Raw genomic sequence first — 25,344 nt, 5'->3', positions numbered from 1 at the left:
TAGTTGACAAAGAATCATTGATTAGTAATTTTTTTTGCCGTCTTTTTATGGGGGAGCTAGCTGTTAGTCATTTATGGAAAGTAATAATCACGTCTCAGGCATCGCGGTAATATTCACAATTATGCCTTCGTCTTTGACAAGCACCAGATTTGGAGGTCATCTGCATGACTGCGCTCGTCTGCGGCGGAGGAGCGAAACAATTTGAATGATTTTTCTCAGTTGAATCGCCTCATTGATTGGTTGATGAAATCCAGTGACTATTAGTCGATTAAGGATTTTAATAGCGGCACACGCAGACCACACTCACGCTCGTTTGGAGCTGAAACAAGTTTGACGTAATTACGCGTGAACTTCACAAATGGAAAAGATGAGAAACGATTTTGACGCGGGTGACTCTTGAGTCAAGGCCGCACAGATGTTTCAGTGCTGAAGTTTACAGTACGACCTACAGCGTGATGGTATATACTGCTCCCATTCAAGTACTTCAAAATGAAAACCAAAAACAAACATGCAATAGAAAAACATATAGGCTCCTTATGCAAACACTGACATGGAGAGAGATGGACATGAGAACAAAGTTTAAAAGCATAAAAAGAGCCACGTCAGTCTTTGTTTTCTTTCTGTCTCTGGTCGTCCCTGTAGCTGCTCCCACTCTTTTTCTTCTTTCTGTCCCCATGCTCACAAATGGGAGAGAGGCTGTCCAGTATATGATGGGAAGAGTAAACCATCCCGTCTTTTATTTATTATCTTTTGTTTTATTCATATGTTTCTATTTAATCTATTGATTCACAGCTAAGGCTGTGGCTCCTCTGCCGACTGTACTCCCACTCTGGCATGAATTCAATATTGAATTTACCACAGTGCAGGGAAACAATGGGTGCATGTGAGTGTGTGTGAGTGTGCAGGCATGTGTGAATTTTTTTCATTATTGAGTTAACAGCATACATGTGGTGGGAAGGTTATGGTAATACCTTACCCACCACCTTTCAATAACAAAACATGGAGTTTGGTGAAATCCTCACAGGAGCACATGGTGTTATCAACTCCATCTCTTTATCACACACACACTCTCACAGACACACACATGGGCACAGCCTCCATTGATTCAAGACTGCATTGATTCCATAATATTTACTTCTTTGGTTCAGGGGCTGAAGGTGTGTGTGTGTGTGTGTCTGACTGGATTTGTTGGGATCACCTGTGGGAATATTGGAATTTCAAATTGTGTGTGTGTGGTAGATGAAGCTAGGATATTGTGTGTATGTGTAAGAATGAGGCAGAGAGAGCAGGGGGTGAGAGGCTGAGGTGGACAGACGTAGCTGAGGAGTCTGACATGCTTGCTGCTCTGATGCTGCACTGCTCCACCCCCTCCACCAGAGGAGGACTTTAAAAAACCAGCAGAGGTAACACAGGCCGTTGGCGGCTCCGCTCTGCCTCCCGGCCCTGTGAGCGGGGGTATTGTGTGTATTGTGTACATGCTGACTGCTGCTCAAGGACTCGGAGCACATAAAAGCCTCCAGTCATAGTTGCTTTATTGTTACACTTTACAGTCACACACTCAGTGTGGAGGAGATTTATTTAAGGGAGAAACTGTGTGGGTGGTCGTCACGGTTCAAAGAATTTGGAGGTGTTTGTGTGAGAGTGTGTGAGAGTGTGTGTGAGCGAGGGAGACAGAGAGTAGTGTGAGTCTGGTTTGAGGAGGTAATATACAGACAGATTCAGGTGACAGAGGAAGGTGATGGTGAAAGTGTGAGGAACCACGGTGTGTATCATTTTCATGCAGTTTTTGCAGAACCCAAATTCTTTATCATATTTATCTCTGTGACCTATTTTTCAAAGAAATGGAAAATTAACAATAGTGATATAAATCAGGTTTTGCACAACTGATCCGATCATGGCTTTCCACGACCTGCATCTACTCCTCACCGGTTGTTCCATTAGGTGTTTGAGAGGTGAAATGGTGAAGGTAGCATCAATATTTTATGAAATAATTTTGTAAATCCAAACACAATTTATTTCATATCCAGGCAAAATTGGTATTGTCTAATGAAATATCCTTAACTGAAACTTATTGAATCGAATTGGAAATCAAATCGAATTGGGAATATGTGGCGATACCCAACTCCCTGAAAAATGATCATATATATATATATACATATAACTGTAAACAAAAAATGTATGATAGGTGTATTATAGCCGTTCCAAAAAGGCACAGTGAAAATTGTGTGTGTTGGTGCACCTAAATGAAAAGGTTAGTCTGGAACCCTGTGATGGTGCAGTTAGTTTCCTGAAGTCACATTTGATTTGATGATTTATCTGTATGCAGATAATTCCAGATCATTCATCAATAAATTGTTTATCTAGCTACGAGTTCAAAGAGTGTGTGTGTTCAAAGAGTTCAAAGATTTAAAAGAGTGTGTGTGTGTGTGTGTGTGTGCGCACGCACACACACACACACACACACACACACACACACACACACACACACACACACACACACACACACACACACACACACACACACACACACACACACACACACACACACACACACACACACACACACACACACAGGTTGCTTGCTTGTTGTCAAGCAAGTGGAGACAAGAATGACTCAACCCCTCACATTAGCTCTGTGAGGGCACAGCTGGGTCAGCGTATGCGTGTGTGTGTGTGTGTGTGTGTGTGTGTGTGTGTGTGTGTGTGTGTGTGTGTGTGTGTGTGTGTGTGTGTGTGTGTGTGTGTGTGTGTGTGTGTGTGTGTGTGTGTGTGTGTGTGTGTGTGTGTGTGTGTGTGTGTGTGTGTGTGTGTGTCAAACTGGTGACAGTGTGCTGTGAGCGGGTAAACAGGCAGAGGAAATGACCCCTTATTTCCAGGATCAATTTGTCCCCCGACAAGGGGCCATTGGAGAGATAGAGCTCCGTGGGAGGTAAAGCATTTTGCTCATTGCTCCTTCACTTCTTCTCCCTCTTCTCTTCCTTCTTTTCTCTCATCTTGAAGAAAAGAGAAAAATAAACACAGCATCACCTTGCTCCCTCCATCTTCCTCAGCAATCGCCAAAAGCAGTATCCCAGTGTCACAAAGCGAGAAATGATGACCAAATATGGACTTCCCATCGTCACCGTCCAACGGGCAGATTGTGCCAGTGTGACGCCTATTTTGTGGTCTCTGTCATTTCTCGGGGAGAGGGGATGTGATGTGCTGCAGGTGGGCATTGTTGGCCCTGCTATTTCTCTGTATCCTCTCCCAGCGATGATGGGGCACCAAACGGATTGTGTCTTTCAAATGTCACAGCGTTTGAAAATGGGGAGCGAGTCATGATCAAAATGAAACGGCAGAGCAAATGGCAGCTCTCGCATCATTTTAGAAACGAGTTGAGAACACAATGTCAAAGTTAAACGGTTTTCTTTCATATCTTTGGTACTCGCTATCCGTCTTTTTTTTCTTTTTGCAGAAACTCAGTGGACCCTTTGTGTTGTGTGCACGGCGTATTCTTGTTTTCAGTTGAGCAACAAAATTCTGTTGATTTATCGTATTATTTGGCTTTTTCTTAAATTAGTTTTTCACCATATTGTGCTTTTCTTAAACATGGACTTTAAATACATGTCATGCATTTGGACACACAACTTTATGTGTGTGTGTGTGAGTGCCAAGAGGCGTCCTCGGTGGTTTTGGCGAAAACAAAGATGCAGCCACTCTTCAGCTAACATTAACCCTGCTGCTGGACACAAGGCCTGTGCAGCTTTATGTGTGTCCTCCGCCGTGACCCTAAGCTTGTGTGTGTGTGTGTGTGTGTGTGTGTGTGTGTGTGTGTGTGTGTGTGTGTGTGTGTGTGTGTGTGTGTGTGTGTGTGTGTGTGTGTGTGTGTGTGTGTGTGTGTGTGTGTGTGTGTGTGTGTGTGTGTGTGTGTTTGTGAGTAAGCTGCGGTCAGCTGACCTCCAGTCAGATGCATGGAGTTAGTAAGTCATTTCTTTTATGGGGTCTATATGGTTGGAATTTGGGCAGTTCCCAAACTCCCTGCTGTTCTTTCCCTCTCTTTCTCTGTCTCTCTTCTCTCAGTCTTTCCAACAGCTTCATTTAAACAGAGCCATCCACATTCCTCCCCTTTTTCCCCCTTATTAGCTTTTTTTTTCTTAAGGCCAACATTCTCCGCATATCTCCATCACTTATGAGCGTCACAAATCAAAGCCCAAATTGGCTGCTCTATATTTTAGCCCACTTTAAACAAAATCAAACCACATGAGGGATGACCAGGGGCCCTCTCTGACTTTCAGGAGCTTATAAGGCAGAAAATAATTGGCGAAGCATTCTCGCAGAAACACACCTTCACTCTAAAGAAGTGTGAGGGCTGTGGATTCGGAGGCGTTTTGCGGCAGAGGCTCATTCCAAATAGCCTTGGTTGCAGCCAGCTGGCAGATCTCACAGCTAAACCCCAGAACTGAACGAAGATATGATGCATCAGTGTGATCAATGATGTGTCAAATGGCAGTAGGGTTCTCTACTCTGGTTGGTCACAGTTGAAGGTGATCAAGGCCCTTGTTTTTCAAAATGTACTTCAGGATATTTTTGCAAGATTTACCCTTCATCCTCATCATGCAATTACATGTTCAGAAAGGAATAAGCAATCACAAATTTAATGTAGCCCCATTCATCCTTAAAAAAAGAAAAAGATGTTATTTTCCAACCCTTACCAAGAAAAATTATGTTGAATGAAGCCCGACCTTCATGAATGAATGAGGTGGATAGTTGGTTTACAAAGCACAGGACTGTGAACCCAGAGACCGGTGTTCGTATGCTGTTTTAATCTTTAAGAAATATTTTGTTGAATTTTAACCAACATTTTTTGAATTGGACGGTTCAGATTATATAAAATCATCTGATCTTTTTCTTTCAACTTAATAAATGCATAAATTAACCCCTATTTTGGTAATAGAAGAATATTTATGAAAAAAAACATATTTACAAATTAGTCGTATTCAGGTATATTTCCTAAAGGTCTCTGTGAGTTTAAACAGGGATGAAATAATATTGAAGTGGCCCAACCATAAACAAAGAGAACTAGCAGAGAGGAAAGTCTGCTGCTGGTGGAGGAGATACTTCAGAGAAACATACAATAACGGGATCAGTTATTAACACCTTGACAAGGGCAGACTCAAGGAATGCAATAAAAAAAGATTTCAAACAAAAGAAATGTTAGCTTATAGCATATGTGTTTTGGCATTAAGACTGGAAACAGGAAAACAGCTCGCACAACATCCTGCAGTAAGGATTTAGACTTTGATCTTTTTGTTTCCACTCTACACAGTCTAATGCTGCTCAGCTGCTGCAGCTTGGAGGCTCTCATTCTTAACTATGTGTGATAGAATAAAGAATGAAGATTGTTAATTCTACATGTCACTGTCACAGTTCAGATAAATATAGGCCCAGGGAACGCAGCCTGTGGTAATGAGAGGGAACTTGGGTTTGTTTCCTTCTTTTAACCTACACACTCTTGATATAAATAGGGGCCACCGGCAGCTGAGTGTCACTGCTATAAAAGTCAAATGACAAACTTGCGGTTGCTTTGTGGTACGAATTCTCAGACTGACCTCTCCGGCTGCTGAGTTCAGCCGCTGCGTTTCACCTCAGTGAAAGAAAGCAGCAGGCTGTGGGAAAGGGAGCAGATCCCTAAGATAAGAGCTCATTTTGAAGTGTCTACCTCTATTGTACAACCTCAACTTCCAACTGACATAGGTGCTCTTCCAGCCAACTATTTATAGCACCCCCACCCCCCCCTTTCTTTTTCCTTCTGGTTTTGTTGGATGTTTTCTAAATGCCATGGAAAATGTCAGTGGAGCCTGAGCCAGCGAGCGACAGACATTTGTCCTTGTCTTGTTTCTGCACCACCTGTCTCTCCAGATTTGAGAAGAGGTGCTGAGGGGCCATCCCCTGTCCTTGTCGCTTCTCTCTCTGCTCTTGTGTTTGTCACACACACAAACACACACACACACAAGGATCTAAAATTTGACCAACCTGACCACTGAGAAGGATTTCATGCCTCTTTTCCTTCCTGCGACCGGGGGAAGTCACAGCAGGACCCTACGCTGCACTCGCACGATTTGTAAATTAAAATCCCAAGCCCCCTTTTTTATTTACTCAGGCCTGCTTTGTAGGAGCAGATTGGCTGTCAGCGGAGATTAGAGTCCTGCTTAGCAGAGTGAATACACAAGGAGAGCAAGTGTTGCCCTGTTGTCAGACATGATGGGAGGAAAAAGTGTGCGAGGAAAATCGACGAGGTGTAATGGAGGAAGAGTGATTAGGTACGGCACATGCACATGTGTGCACGTGGCATATTTCCCCCTCAGTTCTCTCCCTCAGTTGCGTCTCTCCTCTCCGACTCTTAGTCTCTTTGTTCTGTCTCGTTTTCACACTCCATCTCTCCTCCAGTTGTGTTTCTGTTTTCTCCTCTGTGTCTCTCCCTCGCTTTCTGTCTTTCTGTCACGCACACAAACACTGAGGTGATTATTTCTGGCAGGTTGGGTGTGAAAGTGTGCAATGATAAACATGCTGCTGTGGTTATTAATTTTGAGTAATGGCGGTGTCAAACTCCAGTGCCTTGATAAGTATCGGAGATGGAGGAACATTTGTGGCGCGGCGCAGAGACACAATGAAGGCGAGCAGCTGGAGCTTATGGGCTGCACCAGCGTGAGAGCTGCTGTAGTGTTCAGGCACAGATCCAAGGCCAGCAGCATCCGGCAGCTCCCCCCACACGCTCGGAGGAGTCAAACCCTTGGCCGACTGAAACAGGTCATATAGAATAATTAGAATATTTCACTTACGATCTCTATTTGCTCTTGTCGTACTGTACAGAAGGGCTTCAGCTTGACCTCTGCCGATGATGCCAAGTCCTCCTGTGTCCCCCGGGGTCTTTAGTGAGATTGGAGTGCTCTCGTGTCTGGAAGTCGTAAGATTTGATTTGTGAAGCCCTGTCAGTGACAGCTGAGTGGCTGCTGAGCTAAAGGTGCTATTAGGAATGTTTGACTCACCCAAACAATAGTGGGTAATGTGTCAAAGAATCGGATTTTCACATTAGAGACGTGTAAAGGAGCTCAAACTACATCTCCTGTATTTTTTATTTCATTTTGTTCTATTGCCTTATTACTTTTTTATTCTCTAGTCTGACTCATTCTGACTTGTCTGCTGCTGAAACAAGTGCATTTCCCCTGTGTGTGGATCAATAAAGTCTTGTCTTATCTTATCTTATCTTATCTTGTCTTATCTTACCTTATCTTATCGTATCTTAACTTAACCAAACTTAAATTGAAATGGTCTCTGGAAAATTGGTGAAAATTTCACAAAATCTACAAATATGCTTCAGTTGCAGCTGCTGCTTATTGGCACTTTTCTCTAAGTATCTAAGTATCCTTGAATTTACATTCCTCTGCAAATTCAAGGATACTCAAATTTGGCCAAACTGAATATTTCTGTTATTCATATTTGCGGATACTTGCAGATAGAGGACACTTGCTCCTAGAAGCACTGTGTCTGTCTTTCACTCACGCTGCCTCACTTGTGTTTTCCCCTGCATGTGTTCATTCAGCAGCTGCATGCGTGGGTCATGTGTAAAAGAGATTTGAGTTGCTCTGAATGTGTCAGCTGAGCAAGTAGTTACTGTAATCACACAGAAATGTTCTCCTGAAGTGCTCCGCTGGCCAGGAACCGAAGCAGCGGACACCTCCTCGCTCCGTGTTCCCTCTCTGGAGGGAGCAAACGTCTGTGACCTCAACCCACCAAGACTTCAGATTACTTTCAGAGCTGTGGATTCCTTCCCTTCATGAAACGGCATACCTTCCTCATGTTGGTTTTTACAACAGATATCGGTTGTCCTCCCAGAATGGGCTCTGTGATATCGGGCCAAAGAATGCTGCAAATGAAAGGCAGTGGTGCCGAAGCGAGTCGTGGAAAGATCGTACTTTACGAGTAGCACTCTCTTTGGGTGGGGTTTGTGCTCGTGGACACTTTGCGGATGTGTGTGGAAGTTTTTGTTTGTGAATAAGTTTGGATTACAGGTGGTACGCTGCAGGAGCCACGGCTTATGATGGTTATCCATACTGTGGGGTCAGAAAGTTGCCAGTATAATCTAAATGGTAAAGAGACCGCGGGGCTGGGCTGCCCTTGTTCCACCGTGCTGGAGACTTGGCTTTTGGCCTCTCTTTGGGGACCAAAGCTGTAATTTTCTCGTCTTCCTCTGTTCTCTGTGGCTTTTGGAAGACTGGGTCAGATGAATAAAACAAAAGCCTTATTCAAAATTATTCTTTTATATGCTCATCCTTTTATGCTTTATTTTTTTTATCATCAAATGAGCACATGTCCTCATGCCCTTGTTCCATCCCACCAGCACTTTCTGTAATTTTGCTCCGTTCTTTCCCCCCCCCTAGTTATTGATACCATCCCTTCCCCTCTTTCCTTCCTTCCCTCATCTCGGTCTTCCTTCCCTTCTTCTCTCTGCCGGGCTCTGTATATCTCCCTCCATCTCTCCCGCACGTCCTTGTTTCCCTCCCTGCAGCGACTCCCCCATTCCCCCTGCGTTGCATTCATTTCTGTGATCGCCTTCTTCTTACCCACAGCACATCCGCTGCCCCGCAAATGAGAACAGGGAGAGCGGCAGAGCAAAGGGGAGCGCATGATGCAGGACCCGCGGAGCAGGGTTTAATGAAGCCAGCCTAAATGAATTTACTGCTTTCCATTGAGCCGCTCTGTCCCATGTGGCAGACCAGCACCTCAGCCATTGTGTTGGAGCCCCCCCCCACCCCCTCCGCTCTGCTACCTGTTTGTCTGACACCTCTGTAATTAGCCACCACTATTGAGGGGAGTAATTGCGTATTAGAGCCATGTTAAGGGAGCCTCATATGTGAACATTTTTATGCAAATGTTCAGAATCAGACCCAGATTAAGAAAATTACCCAGGGTTTTGGGCAGAGGAGAAATAGATGAAGGCCGTTTTCCACCAAAGAAGAAGAAAAGGAAATTGCTGGTATCACAGCATGCTAAATGGATGGAGGGGACTGTGTGTCTGCTCAGATTTGTTTGGTGGGATATTTGTGTGTGTATTAGTCCCCAGAGATAAACGTTTTTTTGCTGCATGGCTGATTTACTGTTTCAAATTGGTATTTTAAACAGTGCTCTGTGATGGGACCTGAATAATAAAGTAAATTGGAGTTATTAACTGCTATTGTTGCTCACCTGGTTTGTATTTGGAGCTCCTGGGGACAAATGCTGTGCTGATTGTTATTCCACTTCTTTGTTTTGTTATGTGAGTGTGTGTGTTAATGTGTATGTGTGGTGTGTGTGTGTGTACTCTGAAAAACCTGCATACGCCAGCTGCTTGCTCGCAACTTCTCTAGTTAAGAACACCACTGCAGACTGAGGCACCTGGATAGTTTAGCGCCAGCTATTCTTAGATCTGTTACTATATAAAGTTCTAATGGTCTTAGTAACTACTGCAGAGTTTCCAACCAGTCATTTACTGGATTTGGTGGCACCATTGAAACGTAGGTCTTAAATAATGCCAGTTTGTGAGGAAACACCCGTAGTTGTGCAGAGTCGCTGTAGCATCTTAAGTTGAATTCGTACACATATTGAGAGAGAAACTGGAGTTAGTAGTGTTCTACAGTTTGAAGTGAGTGGTACCAACTAAGCCAAGTTTACTGTTAGTATTAACTCATTTAGTTGAACATTATAAGCGTAATGTTGGGTCATTGGAGGCATGTGGTGTTTGTGTAATTTTTTCACAGTTTACATGATTATAACATGTACATTTTAACGTTTTTAATTTCACATCAAATAACCAAAATATGTTAGAGCTGGAAGAAGTGGAACATTGTCTCTTTGTGTTTCTGTGTGTGTCTGCCCATGGACATTTTGTTTGCAGAGCAGAACTTAAAATTGACAGTTATGTTAATCGGGTAGTAAAGTAGTGCCTTTTGCTATTTTGGGGTTTTATGTTTTCTCCCGGTGACTCTTGATTTATTTGAGTGATTATTAAATACCTATCACTCCGCTAAGGAGGTTATGATGAGCAGGATTATGAAAAATCTGCTGAACAGATTTCCACGACACTTGGTGGAAAGACAGGTAGCGAGTGACCCATTACATTTAGGCGCAGGTCCGGACAAAGGGAAGGATCACTTTCTTAGACAGAGTTTGGTAGAATAAAGTGTATAATACATGGATCTAGATGAAAAATTCTGCCATATTTTGGGGAATGATATAAATGAGTGTAAGAGGAAAGTTGGGCCTTGGTGGTGGTGTGCACTCTACTGAGTGTCTGGGTTTGAATTTATGAACAATTTGAGAGCTGGCTCCTGGACGATAATGTGATCTGATAGATTTTTATGTGTGCATTTTTATATCTATGTAGATTTTATGCAAATGTGCATGTATTGTTAAAACCCAATACATCACCTCACCAGCCCAAGGACTCACACACATTGACTCTCCACGCACCCAGACAAACTCCTCTCCCTCTTTTCACAGTCAACACCAACCTGCCTGAGGTGTGACATAAGGCCTGTCTGTTTCCATCAGGCCTTCTAACTTCTGAACCTCAACTGTAATGTTTTAAAACACTCTCCCGACTCTGCCCAGAAACTTTGGAAACTTCCTCCTCCGAACTTCAGAACATGACTGAAACCAAAAGTGAAGTCTGTCTACAGTGTACAGTATGTGGTGTGTGTGATGTGTGCGCCCGCATGAGCTCCTCTGACAATGTGCGTTTACGTATGCATTTGTTTTCTTCTCTTCTTGAGTTCCCCACTCATATCTGAGGTTTTTCCTCCAACCAGTTTCTCTGCTGTCTCATCAGCGTGTGGTTAAACATTTAGCATGTGCACTTTGGTTTGGGATGAAACATTCGGGCTCCTTGTTTGGGGGCTGACCCACTGACTTCAGGATACATTTGTCTTTTCAATGGAGCCTCCTTATGGTGAAGTCAAAGCACAAGGTCAGCGACACGACAGCATCCCAGCAGCTGGGGGAGATTTAGTGTGTTGTCTCAGGACTCCTCTGCGGGGCATTCAGTTGTTATTCAGAGGAGCTTGCGGCCAGGCCTTTAGGCAGAATGAAGCTTTTAAACGCTCACAAATCAGTATGCTGACCTGCGCTTAAATTAATATTCAAATGAATTAATATTCCTTGGCTCTGGCTGTAGTTTCAGGTGTTCACGTTGGAGTGAAAGTTCCCCTCAGACAAATCCTGAGCGATAAACATCTTTGATGTTTAAACGTTTACTTTGTTGGACCTGTAGAGGGTTTGGCTTATCTGATGCTCGGCTCTTATGATGTGCTAAAGCTGCTGTGTTTTTTTTTTTTTTTGCGGTCTGAGGTCTGCTTCCATTACCGACTAAGCCTTTGTCAGATTGCAGGACTGTGAAGCAGTCCCTTATCGCCACCGGTAACAGTGGTTTCCAAGTCCCAGTCTATTCAGCTCACGCCGCCACCCTTCAGAGACTAGTAATAAATATTTGCTTAGGCTTATGCATTCTCACCCTGTGACTTACATTTTTTTTTTTTTCATTTTCTTCTCTTGCTCCATTCATCCTCCATTTACCGGATCCATATTTTCTTTCCTCCCTCCTCCTCTCCTTCTCTGGCGTCACCTTTTCTTTCATCAAGGCAATCACTATTTAAACTCTCCTCTGCTCCAAGGTCCTGTCAGATCCTCTAGAAGCCAAACACTATTAAAAGGGGTCTCTAGAGCTTAGCGAGTGTGTGCATGTGGCTGTGTGCACACGTACAGTATAGTAAGTGTGAATTTTGCAGGCGTATTCCTGGTAATATGTGTATGTATTCACATTAGTGTAGCGGGCTTCTAGCTTTTTGATCCTCAGTCTTCAATACGATAGAGAACTCTCTTGGGAAATGTATTGGCTGCAGATTGTGAAGATTACGGAAATTCGTCCCAGCGGGAGGCAGTAAAAAGGTGGTTGTTGTGGGTGGTGAGAGGGCTTGGAAGAGCTCGCCATAACCCAGAGCGAGTAGAAATATGAATAGTGTGGCGTCAATGACCTTGTGGTATGAGGGTTATTTTTTTATGTCCCTGGCTCTCTTTGTTTAGCCGTATGGGAAATGGGGAAAACAATTTTCTGAAACGCACATGAATGCAGTCTTTTCTTTGACTCATTGCTGGGAAGTCGTACCGTTTTCCCCCCCCACAGTCTAAACACAGAATTGGAAGTAGTAGAGCAGCCTAACAGTAATACATACTGTCACTATATTAAATTTATGTGGAGCACTGCTTATACCTGAGGCAGCTCATCCAGTATTTTTCGAAAGAATGAATTTCTTTGCATTTGTCTAGTTATTTGGGATGGGGACTATTTTTTTATCCTTTATGTTTTCATCTGCATTTGGTAGTTAGCAGGATAAAGTGGACCCAAAGCAGAATCCATTTTTTTATTGTGGAATTATCTGTAAAATATTGTTTTTATTGTGGAATTTATTGTAAAATATTTTCAGGACCAGAAGATGCACAGCTTCATACTTCAGTGTCTTGGTCTAGTACGTGGGCCTCCTTTTATTGTGGAACAGGGGGTGATCATTCCAGAAACCTGACGTAGCAGCGATCAGCCTCGTTACGCACTCTGTGAACGTCCCCTGAGTTGACTTCTAAGACTGGTCACAAAAAGTACTACCTGAACACCTTATTTGAGCCATTATGTCAGTGCAGCTGTATCTTTCCTGTTACGATCATCAATATGATTTATCCCTGATGAGTTCAAATTTAATTTCTCATGTACATATTTTGTTATATTTTGTGTCTTCCTGACCTGAGTGGACCTGATGTCTGGTTCGGAGTGAAAGTGAAACTGAGGGAGACCTGTTTCATTAGCAGATTGAGGGAGCTGTAATGTGATGGCTGCTCGAGATGGCTACTTAAATGTGATAGGCCATTAACTATTCATCCCCGCTGCACGATTAATGCAAGGTATGGAAAATGCAATCATGCAAATAACTCTTCGATCAGGGTCTTTCATAGAGGAATAAACGCTGACGGCGTGGAGGGGAGGCGGCTTTCAGAATGAGGTGGGCAGGGGAGAAGTCCCACAAAGACACAGAAGGAGTGTGAGGTTCACTACTTTCTACTTTTCCTCCTCTTTTCACTCACCTCTGTCGTTCTCACTCGTTGATCAGCATGTGGTCGCTTTAATTTGAAGATGTTAGGGGTGACATGTGGTGGCATTGTGAGAGAGACATGACAGTGGAGCTTGTTAAGTGGCCTCTTTTTCTCTCTGCTCTCTGCTTCTCATTTCAAGTCTTCATCTACATTAGCATTAATTACATTTTTATCATAGTGAAGGATCAGTGCATATTGTACATTAAAAATGATTAATGAACTAAAATTAGATGGCAGCGTCACAGTAATGTTAAATTACGTAGGAAAGTGATGGACTAGGTAGCAGCAATTATGGTTTGTTGTGTTTTGCTAATTTCTGCAGCTCTGGTCTGAAAAATCTAATCCTACATATTGATTCTCATGACATTAAATCGCTGTTCATATAGTAAAACACACTCGCCTCTTAAAGACAGATGGATATATCTTACCAGTACTGCAAATACAGGGAATCAATAAATTAGCTCCATAAATCAGTCGAACTGGTGGAAAATCCAACCTGCCTCCTGGCCAATTTTTGAGCCGTTCACAGTTATTTCAGTATATCATGCATTTATGTTTGCTAATATGAAAAGTTTTATTTTACAGAACCAAGAAAGCAGAAACGATCGGTATCAAAACAGAAAAAACTTTTCTCTTATGTTGATATCCATATCGACCTCAGGCTCTGGTACTTCAAACTGATTGGAGAGTTCACTGGAAAACAAAATGGACACAAGGACAAACTAAGTTATAATTTCTCGCAGGTTTATTAGTTGCGGTTATAGGGATGGGCAATAAAACATGTCAATAGTTATTGCACAGTAATTTGTCTGAAGCAGTGAAACAAAACTTATATCAATATGTTGCTTTAAAATTGTGCTAGTAAATAATAATAATAATAATACAAATAATAATAAGCTTTATTAATCATGAACTTTTTAAAGTGAGGAGATATAACCCTCAAAGTTACCCCAGATTTGTAAAAAGTTTTGTTGGTATCAAGTGTTATAGTGTAATAATGATAATTAACTGCATTCACCAAAGAGCAAAAATCTGTCTTTAAACTCAAGAGAAACCACAATGTGACATTATTTAATTATTTTTGGCCATATCATCCAGCTCTATGATGTAAGCACTTCCGAGAACATGAAGCACAACTTCTTCTTAATATTAAAATGTAAAAACAGGCATTTATTCGATTTTTATGGTCTTTATTTGATTAAACAAAACCTTTCTTCTCTAACTCAATTGTTGCAGCCATATTGCCTTTCGTACCGGCCCCTTAAATCTTGCTTATATTTAGCATCATTCCACTTCCTGTTTAATATACTGGGTGATTTGATATGCTTCTCCTTGGATCGTCACTTTGAGCTATTGAACCTGACAGCGAATTTCCCAAAAATACTTTTACAGCCTCTCGTAAAAAAATACTTCATTAAGTCTCAAAATTGTTGATTAGCATATTCACCCAGGATGGGCCGACGCAGTACACTTTAAATTAATAAGCCACTAACTGAACAACATTTCACGAGAGAGAGAGGGAGATGGCGGGGCACGGAGATGGATGCCTTTTTCGCCACCTTGTGAAATATGTAATACATCTTCATTTTAACAGGTGTTGTAAATGTCAGGGCACAGATCTCCTCTTAATGAACAGATCACCCCGTGTCCAAACTTTGACAAATGTATCTGGTTTGAGCTGAAAAAGTGTAGAGTCGCGTTCCAGTTCCAAGGCCTTGGATGAGTGCTAACAAACTCAAGCTGTTGCCTCCTCCTGCACTGATCAGTTTCAGATTAAATCCTGCCGCATCATCTGGTGTCATTGCCGACTCAGTTTGGTCCCATGGGAATTGTTGGGTGGTGAATTAACCTAAAGTCTGTAGCTTCAGAGAACATGGCCACAGAATGTGTTCAGTGAATCCTCAATTAATCCAACTCTAAGTCATTTGAAGAAGAAGACTGAGGCGCGAGAGATACAGCTGAGCTCTGATCATGAATTCAAATTTTCTCACATCAACCACACACAAGTCTGAGCTCAGTGTTTCTCTGTGTTGATTCACTGTACTTTAAGAAATACTGTGTGGTTGCTCTGCAGCAGAACAGGTTCCCATGACTGTACTTAACCTCCCATCTGCACCAGAACCTGAAATTTTGACAGATGTTGCCTCACAGTTTGATGTTGCACCCCATTGTGCTGTAAGTGCTTTGGCTAACCCTGATGCTATGCAACTATGCACTTGTACAGTCAGTCAAGGTGCTTCATTAATTTTTTTGGCCGCGTTTTTTTTCTTTTATTGTTTTTTCATCGTCGACGATAAAAACACAGACCCAGCACTAATCCAATCTCTTTTTATCCACGCAGAGTTACAGTTCATTTGCAAGAGTGCGTGTGTTCAATTTACTGTCAGTAACATATAGATTAAAGGAGGAATGTTATGCTTTTTGAGTTTATATGTTTTTTTTGTATCTAAAAGGTCAACAAAGTTGAAAACACAAAAGGGAACTCACAGAAAACACTGCTCATGAACTTCGTCGTCTGGCCGATTCTTCCTTGAAATTGTGATGCCATATGACATCATGATGCCCGACATTTGCATAAAGAGTTGGACACGCCCCCTAACAGAGCTGGCCAATCAGAGCAGACTGGGCTTTATCAAGAGGGGGGCCTTATAGAGACAGTAGCTTAAACCAAGTGTTTCAGACAGAGGCTGAAAAGACGTGTAGCAGCAATGGTCAGTATGAGGAAAGGGATGTCTTTTGTGAAAATGAGAGAAGTAAAAGATGTACATCGTTAAAGTAGTTACCCAAGAAAAATTCTGAATATGAACAGAATAGGTATCCATGGACACATTTTCTTAGATTTACATAAATTTCAAAAGATTTCTTTCCCTCGTTGCTTTTTAAAAACTTTCTCTACCGAGGTATGAGCTCATGAAGTGGTGCGTTCACAGCCTGGAGCTGCCAGTGTGGGCTGCTTCAAAGCTCTATCCAGCATGCTGGACTGTGATTGCAGAAAGGTTAGCATGGGTTTGAGGATCTGAAAAGTGTTAGATAGCGCAGGCTGCTGTCAATTTGCTTTCAAACCCGGCAGCAAAAACTTTTCCTTCTGCTCCTCTTCCCACAGCTTTATGCAAACTTACAACGATGTCACTGACATCAATTTACCCCTAAAAGCTGTACCACATGGAGCCATTACAGAGCGTATGCTATCACACCACATCCTCAGGGAAAGAGAGAATTGGGAGAAAATGAAGAATCAGCATATACAGTAGATATAGCTTTGTTTTTCTCCTCTTTTTCAACACACAGGTGCAGTGCTGTTGTTCTTATGTGCAGCAAGAGCGATTTAGAATATATTATGATTTGTTTTCATGCATTAAAGGATATGAGCTCTTCTTTACATAGGGTTTCTATCGTTTCTTCTCTTTTTTTCTTGGTATACAGTGCTGTTAATTCCCTCCATAGCTGGGGAAACTAACAGGATTTGAATAATAAATGAGGACTTAATTGATCAGGTCTCTGCCAGGGACAGATTGTATAGCTGGGCTTTCCTGATATTAATACTTTGAGTCAACAGAATCAATACATCCCACTGTGAGACACAAACAGAAAGAGAAACTGTGTTTTCACTGTATCGATCCAGCTTTTTAATCTTGTGTTTTTAGGAAAATTTAAACTGTTAGTGCAACAGATTTTTTTTGCAACACAGATCAGTATCAATTTCATGGTGGTGAAGCTGAATGCATACTTCAGTTATTATCAAAGGGAGAAAAAGATAACAACTTTGTTTTCTAGTCTTTGCTTTTTATTGGATAGCAACGGGTGAGAAAATAATGTCCTTTGCCAGAATCCTCCTCAAGACCATGGGGTTATATGGAATGTGCCTTAATGCAAAGGCCCCACACTTTTAAATCCTTGAAATAAATATGTCCAATATCCATAACTGACTGACAACATTGATTGGCTGGCTAAATGTTGGACTTTTCCCCTTGGCTGTTGCTCGTTCAAACTGAACTCTCCACAAACAGCTACTCTTGTGTCATTGTGGAGGGCGATCTGTTGTTGGCCGCCCAGATTCCTTTCAGCTCCGGTGTGAGAGGTTCCCTGAGTTCAGCCTTCCTGTTGTGGAACTGCATACCAGTCACGGGAACGTGCACAGCCAAAGCAGAAACTACCGCTGTTAAGCTGCGTTAACACTGAAGCTGTCAGCACCCCGACACGAGAGACTCTCCACTGTGGTGTTATTGCATTCTGATCAAAACTTAAATATGTCCCCACAAGTTCCACTCATCTACTAGGTTGTCTTTGTTTTTCTGGTTTTCATTTATGTATTACCAGTGATGTTTGTGGTTAGAAAAAGGTATCATAAATATTTTGAGTTACGGTTTGTTTTATGGTTTGAAACGGGGATGATCCTGTTGATTCATTATTATTGTGACATTTTATTTCCAAGTACTCCTGCCAATCTCATGGCCCAACATGGCCACATAGGAAACAGGAAATTCAAAATATGGACGATTGATTATGTTCACATCCAGAGCTCAAGGGCACCGAAGGACAAAAGCAGTGATGTGCTGCTGTTGTTGTTTTTCAAAACCCGGGGTCCACTTTGTTGTGGCAGGCCTGTGTTTTTCCATTTTGGCGTGCTTTACTGTTTTTTTTTTATTTTTTATTTTGATTCTTTTTGTGCCTAAAAGCTATTCTGCATTACAGCTGCTTCCAAGCAAGTTCATCCATCATAGAAAAAGGAGGGAGACGGAGTGAAGCGAAGGGGAAGAAAACGCAAGAGAGAAGGAGAAGACTGAGAGAATGAACAATTGTATTGACTGCTAATAGCTTTATTGGAATGATACCAGTTATTAATTATTCTGACGCCTTTTGAAGAGGCAGAATGGAAAACAAAAAAACAACAACAGTTGAGTTAAGGGAGGAGAGAAGCCACAATTTGTAACATGCTGTCTGGGCTAATGGCTGGAAGTCAGTTGTAACTGATCACAGGATGGCTCGCTCCTAATTGATGGGACATGTGTGTGTTTGTGTGTGTCGCTCATGTATTCACTGTGTGTTTGCCTTCCAGTGATCATGTGTTCATCAGTTACGTGTGTTCGGTGTGCGGGCGTGTGCGGTGTAAATTGAATCACTGTCGGTGTGAGGTAATGTGAGTGGAAAGCTAATATCGTCCATGTCACCTGTCTCTCCGCGGGAATGTCAGGAGACAACTTGTCCTTGTCCCTGTCCCCATCTGCTTTTCACTCTATCTTTCTACAGACCCAACATCTTTTCTTCTTCAGCCAAACAAGTTTTGACAGACAATCAGAAATAATAGACGCACAGTATTGGTTCTTCATTTTAACAGATATTTCATCTGCAAGGCTCCACCGTGTCCCTCAGAAAGTGCTCGCTTTGTTGGAACGTGGGAGTTCATCGGCATCTCTTCCCCTCTGCCTCACATCGTAGCTTGAAGTCTATACAAACACCTTCCACCAAATACAATGAGAGTGCAGAGGTTATCTTTACACAATGATTTTATCATCTGAAAACGAACACTAGCAACAAAAGCCTCCCATTGTAGTTCACAGCAGCTATTCCTCTCCGTATGTTGAACTTGCTTTATGACCCATGTGCAGCAGCAGACCGCTGTGGAGAGGTGAAAAGTAGATTCTGCATGTGACCACAGTTTTCCCCCAGTTGCTTCGGCAGCACTGAAGACCTTTGCATGGCATCGACAGTGAGGGGACGGTGAGACTCTCCAGAGGGAATGGAATGATTATCAAGTCCCTGGATGTAGCTACTTTCACTCTGATTAACCTCTGGAGATGTGGCGTGCGTGTGTGTGTGTCTGTGTGTGTGTGTCTGTGTTGTGATTGGACCCGGAGTGTAGATCTAATGGAGCCAAAGGGATGATTACACTGAAAAGGTCAGATTTGTCTCCAGTTCCTGCAATTACCGCAGAAGAGTAGGAGAGACAGCGACAGTGGCTAAGTAAAGCAGACACAGGAAGAGGAAGGCGGAGAGGAGAAGAAAGCGAGAGGATGAGAACGAGTAGTTTTGTGATGATAGAATGACAAAAAAATTAGAGGACAACAGAGAGAGAGGTGAACGTTTCTCCAGCCCTATAAACCCAAATACATTTTTTTTCAACAAGATTTATTATTTGTTTGTTTTATTTAATATGACACGGTAGGTTGGCACAATACAGTTTTTACAGCAACACATTGTAAGTAATAAGATTAAATCTACATCCTGTTCTTGTGAAATGATCCTAAATAAAATGCACTTCAACGAGTATGATAAGAGGATAAGAGGATTAAGATTCATAAATGATTTAAGATTTGTAAAGGATCATGACATGGAAAATAAAATTTATTTAATAAAAAGGTGACATGTGTCATAAGGCAAATATAAAAATATAAAAAACATTTTTATCATTGACTTAAAAGAAAAAGAAAGTTGTGTTTAAAGGTTCTCTTCGAGGTTCTTCTGGAGAATGTGAGTCTGGGCGTTTCAGTAAGGAATTGCTGTTATTAGCTCAGACAATATATAAGTAAACCAGTAATTTCACGACACCGAGGCCATTTAGTAAAGCCAAAGAGCAGTGTAAGAGACCATGGTATTTACCCCCGGTGTGTGAGGGAGAGGTATCGCAGGTCCTTCCTTCCTGCTGCTGTCAGGCTGTACAACCAGCTGTGACCCCATTGAACACACAACACAATATGTGCAATTTAATTTATTTAATTATTTTATTTAATTATTTAATTATTTAATTATTTAATTATTTAATTATTTAATTATTTAATTATTTAATTGTATTGTTCAGTTGTTCTACTACTTACTATTTATTTGCTTATCTGACTGTTTACTTTTTTCTTTTTGATCATTGTTGTTTTTGTTTTTTTACTATGTTGTTTTGCTCTGTGGGACTATTAAAGGATTCTATTCTATATTCTATACAATGATGTGACGTAGTGGAAGCACATACACGGAGAAGGAGAGAGGGACCTGAGATTGAACCCTAGGGGCTCACACAGGAAAACCAAAACTGGGCCCGAGGATGAGCTGGAAGTCAATAGGACAGCTGGCCGTTTTGTATGATTCCGTATTATGTTCGAGCATAAGTCAAGATACTTTATTTCGGGGGAATATTTGTTGAGTCATTTAATATTGTTCCGCGACTCCTCAGAGAACTGTTGAGCCACAGAAAGATGCTGATCTGCAGCCAGTGGGATCCGAGCCACTGGTCTGGATCAACGGAATAAATCACTTCTCAGGCACAGACGTGGTTTGTTTCTCTGCGAGTGCAGTTTTGACCTTGTATGTATAAGTGCTCCAGCCTTTATGTCATGTTTTATATTTATAGAAGTGCAGTGTATCCTCATAAACATTAAGATGGTGCTCTATATTTCCAGAGCCAGTATTAGGCCTCATTTATGGTGCTTTTACATACGAAAAGGGATAAGTCTGTTTAAAATGATGTTCCATGTTCCATACGTCCTTTAAGGGATCTTTGCTAAACAATACTTCCAGTAGAGGGCAGCGCACACTTTAGAGTTTGTCGCAAACTTAGCGATAGTAGAGAATGTGACAAGGTATCTGTTATGAAAAAGGGAAAATCGGTTGTGTTGAAATTAGTGGTGATGCAACTTGTCAGCTTGCAAATTCTCTCATTCTCAAGGCTCCGCAATTGTTGGAACTTCTTACTCGTGTCCAATGGCCGTCTCTCAGGAAATATTGGCTATTCTGGCCCCCATGATTTCCTGTGCTAGCTACTGCTCTTTTTCGTGTGTTTCATCCATGTCAACCCTCAGAACATGTGCACAAATATGGACGTAATGAAAGCAGATTACAAGCAGAAGGCTCTGTCCGGTTCCGTTTACGTATTTAACATTGAGCATAAATGAACCTTTAGAGCTCGTGGCTGGATATCAGAAGTGCATATGAGAAGGTGACGTGTACACACATGTTTTGAGAGCTTTTCAAAGTGTTTTTGAAGTCATTATTAATTCAGATGGCATGCGTTTGTCTCCAGGATCCCAGCCTGTATGAATTTTAGACGGGCTGTGCTTCTAACGGCGGCCTCTGGCTTGTGTTTTTAATCATGTATGTATGTAAGAGAGACAAAGTTATTTTTCATTTTCGCACCTCTTCAGTGGATTGTGGCAGATTGTGTTAGGAGCGACACCACTCCACTGAAGATTGCAACAGCTCTGACAGGTGCTGTGTTTGGAGTCGAGATACTGATAAATCAGAGACTAAAACCAGAATAAATTGAACTGGATAGGAGAGTGCTCTGTACTTCAAACCACCGGTTGCGAATCAAAAGCTCCCTCTTCAAACCCTCTGCTCTAAACTCATCATTGTGTTTTAATCGGTGCATGAGAAATGTCCGAAATGGTCTCTTCTTGTCAAGGATTGTTCCTGACTGGAAAGTTATCGTGTTGTATGGATATGAATTTTGTGTGTTTGGCCTGAATGCCTGTTGTCAACATATGAACGGTAAAAACATTCAGGTCAACAACAAAGACAGAAAGAGGATTTTTCCATCTTTCGGAATTGTTTCTGTATTATTAGTTATTTAGGTTCCTTTTAGTATTGTAGTGTTACGCCACTCAAGGCCGATTCCCGGATTTGCCAGATAAAGTCCAAAATTGAATGGGTTCTTCCCAGGGTCATGGTCCACCCCTCTGCAAAACTTCATGGAATTTGGTTCAATAGTTTTTGAGTAATCCTGCAGTCAGACTGACAGGTAGATGGACAAGAATGGCACTCAGAAGAGCACTTACCTCTGCCAAGGTCCAACAATCCAGCCCCTAAATATTGATTTTCTTTTCCCAGCAAGATCCAAGAATTATTCTCTGTTAATTTAGGAAAATATTCAAATATCTTTTTTAAGAAACTGAGAAATATTCAACAACAAAATTCAACAGGTTCTGTCTTGGCCCATGTGCCATGGTTCCACCAGGTTTAGTGGAAATCAATAACCTGCTCTTTCGTAAGACATCTTGATCTCGAAACCCCGAGGCTCACCATTTCTTATCACAGATCTAATGAGGCTCCCCTGGTGCTCATCATGCACCGCAATCATGAAGTCGGCCCTTCAAATCTGACTGAAATCTTTTGTTGCCTGATCATTACCCATTTCTCGCTCCCATTTACTGTTGGATCTTCACTGTCAGCTCTGCAGTAAAGGCCTATTATACCCAGAACCAGTGTGCGATACAACGATACTGTGAATCACCACACAAGTTTCAGATGTTGTGATTGCTTCTATGGGCTGGAGTGAGGTCATATAAAATTAAAAAGTCACCAAATGCATCACCTGCTGTATCACTACACAACTGGGTGAAGTAAACTGTGTTATTACTCTGCACAGTTTCTCTCTTCTCACTGTTTTATCGCAGAGGTTGGCCGGCTTGCCAGAAACAAAGACCACCCCCGCAAACATCGTAAACATTATTACACTTACAATAAATAAAATGAAATAAAACCTCCACCGTCAGTGGGAAAAGTGCAAAGGTGCTATTTTACACAGCATGTTCTGATATATTTAATGAGAGTGAGTATGAGCTGAATAGATCATGATGCTTGGGGGTCCGATTTACGTCCTCGGCTAAACAGCATCCTGTGGAACACTCTGCTTTACATTCTTTGTTTGTTTTCTTGGCTCCACAGGTGCCAAAGTCCTAAAATTAAATCCAGTTGTTGTGTTGTGGAAATCCACGGTAACAGCATCAGTCCACACATCTCAGTGTTAAACATTATTTGCAGGTGTCTTTTCGTCGTCGTTGCTCCACGACGACTTGTCTGGAGGTAATATTTTCGTTGTGTTGGTGTGTGGCTGATTGTGGGTCCAGAGAGGTGGTGCCGTGCTTCACAGCCGAGGGATTTGTGTTGTCTCCCTCCTCCAGCCTGACAGCGACTAGCTCATTATTTTACATCAGCTCTTCTGGGAGTGCGTTACACTTTCCCTCTCATGCACGCGCATGCAGCCTGAGACAACTTGACCTTGGTTGCTATGATAGCAGCAGTAAAAGCTGGGCTGAGGTGTCAGTGCTTCTCTTTGACGAGTCCCTCAGGCACACCAACCCTGGCCCACCCGTGTTCTACGTTCCTGTGTGTGTGTGTGTAATGATGATTAATACCTTTGTTTTGAAAGCCAACAGAGAGTTGATGTGTGTTTGCATCTGCTTGTGTGTTTGCCTGTTTGTGTCAGTAAGCATGTGTTTGCCTCTGTGTGGCGATGCAAGTTGCCCGCATCAGTAGTTTCCATGTTTCGCACCCTCGGAACTGTCGACACGGTGATTGTTGTTTATAGTTTTGACATCTTGCACCTCGTCCCTTTTGTTCATCAACCTCCTCCTGTGCTCGTGCAAAGTTTTTGATTTAGTCTGGTCTCAATCGCGGCTCTGCCTCGTCTATTTTCCATCTATTTTATTGCTCTGAGTCAGGCGGCGCGGGTCACACCAGTCGTTACCATCTTTCAGGGGTTTGAGATGTTTTTAAAGAGTAAGAGATGTGGTGACTTTGCCTTTACAAAACAACAATTAGGATGAAACTGAACCTCATCTAATTAGTTGTTAATCTCCTGAGCTGTATCTGCAGTATCTCATTAATGTGTTCTCATGAAATTAGTCATGATGCCACATTCAAATGACTCTGCAGAGAAAAGTTCCTTCTTTTCATTGAGTGGACTCAGAAATCACGTGCATATGTTTATTTATTTTGGGTTGATCTGCTGTTAAAATGATTGTGTCATGCTGTGTTAATTAATTGTTATTGACTTTCAATTAGCTTTGTTATTATTTCCCTCAACTTTAAGTTTTGTCTGCTGCAGTGAACCTATTTCCTTCCTGGGCTTGATCAATGAGAGAAAAAGTAAAATGTCAAATGCAGTTTTAGAAGGTAGCAGCTTCTGTTTTGACAGTTTATCTGATGTGGTTTGACATTGTATTACAATTACCTTTAACACCATTTGAATGGAAACAGACTGGATCGGTTCTTTGTTATTGTCTCATTACTGTGAACACGATATCTCAAGAATGCCTTTAAGGAATTTCTTCAAATTTTGTTGCAAACATTCATTTAGACTGAAGGAAGAACTGATTCGATTTTGGTGGTCAAAGGTGAAGGTCATGGGTATATATCACAAACACCCATAGTAAAATTCATGACTTATAGCACAAACACAAACTAAGAACGCCTGGACAGATGGATTTATATAATTGTGTTTACACCCCACAACGTGGTGAAAAGATTCCCAGTGGACGGTCAGTCAGTCAGTCAGCGGCTCTGGAAACACACATTGACATAGCATGTGCCTTTGAATATTTATGTATTTTCCTGTTTGTATGAATATCTAATCAACCTCTCTTGCTCTTCTTCTCTCTTTTCCATGTCGCTGCTTCAAATCCAGGTAAGAAAAACGGTTAATTTCGCCCTTGTTTTCCCTAAACCTGTTCTTGTTTCTGCTTCAATCGTGCAGGTGTTTTTCGGCGCTCTGCACAACAAGATTTAAATGTATCTACAATCACAAAGCAGGCATGACGATGGGAAGATTTGTGTTGAGAGATATGTGAGAAATATTTTTGCGTTGCCATGGAAAAAGAACTCTCTCTTTCTCTTTTCCTCCTCTCTCTTCCTTCCCTCCCTTTTCACTCGCTTCCTTCTCTCTGGCCCTTGTCTGATTGGCTTCATATTTAATACCTCACTTATGTTTGTTGGCTCCACATGAAGAACAGTTTTAATAGCTTTTGGACGCCACCCACTCTCCTCCCCGAGCTTTGGCTTAATATCTCCTCCTCTATTTCGCTCCCTCTGCCTCTTTTCTTTTCTTCTGGCGCTTTCATCCTCTTGTCTTCTCTTTTTTTATTTTTTTTTAATGGCTGTTGTGCGCACAAACAGCAAGACAGACCGAGAAATTTCTTTTCCCAGACCTGGACTCTTTTGGCTCAGTGAGAGATAGTGAGGTCATACGCTGCTGTAGTCAGATGTGATGCTGCTGCTGTTGCCAGTGATTAGTCCGAACCAACTGTGGATGGTTTGTTCCATCTTAGTCTCAGTCAGAGCAAGTTGGCTTCCTTTCCCGTGTTTTTAGGTGTGTTTGCCAGTATATGTTTGCATGTGAGTCACTTTGCACAGGGAGCCGAGTGTATGTGCATGTATGTTCTGCTGGCAGTCCGTACTGTTCCGTGGTGGAGTAGTGCGCTGGCATTGATG

At 42.0% G+C, this 25,344-nt stretch overlaps 1 protein-coding gene across 1 annotated transcript in view; it reads left to right on the top strand.

Annotated features, from left to right (window-relative positions):
- The window catches only part of fbxl17 (F-box and leucine-rich repeat protein 17), a 214,226-nt gene that overhangs the window by 81,994 nt on the left and 106,888 nt on the right, over positions 1-25,344 (top strand). The gene's annotated exons all lie outside the window — the stretch shown is intronic.

The sequence above is a fragment of the Limanda limanda genome, chromosome 5 (assembly GCF_963576545.1).
Source record: "Limanda limanda chromosome 5, fLimLim1.1, whole genome shotgun sequence".
NCBI classification, from domain to species: Eukaryota; Metazoa; Chordata; class Actinopteri; order Pleuronectiformes; family Pleuronectidae; genus Limanda; species Limanda limanda.
The sequence above is the reverse complement of the archived record's forward strand: the minus strand, read 5'-3'. Positions and strand labels throughout refer to the sequence as shown.